At 28.0% G+C, this 1,448-nt stretch overlaps 1 pseudogene; it reads right to left on the bottom strand.

Annotated features, from left to right (window-relative positions):
- Window positions 1–1,203, bottom strand: LOC111274330 (peptidyl-prolyl cis-trans isomerase CYP40-like; annotated as a pseudogene).
- Window positions 1,204–1,448: the final 245 nt, after the last annotated feature.

Raw genomic sequence — 1,448 nt, 5'->3', positions numbered from 1 at the left:
TTAGTTAACACAAAGCTGTTATAAACAAAAAGTAAGTTACCATAAAACAATAACATTCAATTTTTAATCACCTCTAGGATACAAAGAGTAAAAGTGATTTCTTGACTTGACATGGTATCTACACAGTAAATTAGTGCTACCTAAGTTGTTAAATTATTCAAACCTAAAGTGTCAAGAATTGATAGTTAGTCAAAAAGTGAAGAATGAAGCTTACAGAGCTATTTGTGAATATATGGGATTTTGTCTTTCTCAAACTTGAACTTTTCTCTACAAAGCCAAAACATAGCATATGCAAACCAACCATGCTAAATTAAGAATCATACTACTTTACTTATAAGTGAAAGATGATACCATGTATAGAAAATAAATGTTGTCACCTTTATCAATCCCTTATTTCTCCTAGCAGATATCTAAATAATGTAGAGTTTTCTCATACTTTTTAAGAGTCATCTTATAGTCTTGCTTCTATTAAGAAAATTCATTAGCACAAATGAGACCTCAAAGGGAAAACTACAAAGGAATAAGAAAAAAAAAAGAGAAAGAATAAGTCATAAATCCAAGAAATACCATATTGAAATATCAAGTTTAGCAAGAAGGTTGTATAAACACAATCCCATTTGGCAATGAACCCATTATTGTATTAATAAACATGCATAAACCTATTACCTTATAATGTTCATTTCCAAAAGCCTTAATAGAAGGCACAACAGTCATCCACCAAGAGAGTTCATTAGGACTCTTATCAAGGTCAACTAGCAAATCAACATAAATATCACCATCATTGAAAAAATTGGATATCCTATCATCTACCCCTTATAGAATTTCTCCACAATCAGCAATTATAACATTAACAATAAGACAATTAGCTTCACCAGTTTTTACCTATTTGATTGAGTGAACAACTCTCATTCCTTTGACAACCTTCCCAAATACAAAATGTTTCCCATCTAAATGAAAAGTGCAAGTTGTAGTGATAAAGAAATGAGACCCGTTTGTGTTAGGAACAACATTTGTAATAAATAACATTCCTTTCCTTTTATGTTTTAGTTGAAATTTTTCATATTCAAATTTCAAACCATAAATTAACTCTCTTTTAGTACCATCTTCAGTAGATATATCTCCACCTTGTACCATAAATCCTTTTATAATATTATATAATAATTTTGTAATAGTTAGGTTAAATTCATAGTTACAACATAACATTACAAAAAAATTTTCATATACTGACGGTCAAATTGCGTCATTAAAAAAGATTTTTACTAACAAATTTTTAATATCGTCAAAATATATCATACCTTCACCAATACTTTATATAACTGTCGGTATAAATAAACTTTTTTTGACAATATATAACTATCTATCAGTATAAGTATGCTATATATTGATACTTATTTATATTGACGGTCAAATTATGTAAGTAAAAAATATCTATACTAACAGATTTTTGT

The sequence above is a fragment of the Durio zibethinus genome, chromosome 26 (assembly GCF_047325235.1).
Source record: "Durio zibethinus cultivar Kanyao isolate XHJ-2024 chromosome 26, ASM4732523v1, whole genome shotgun sequence".
In the NCBI taxonomy this organism is placed as follows: Eukaryota; Viridiplantae; Streptophyta; class Magnoliopsida; order Malvales; family Malvaceae; genus Durio; species Durio zibethinus.
Note: the sequence above shows the minus strand (reverse complement) of the source record. Positions and strands in the feature narration are given on the sequence as shown.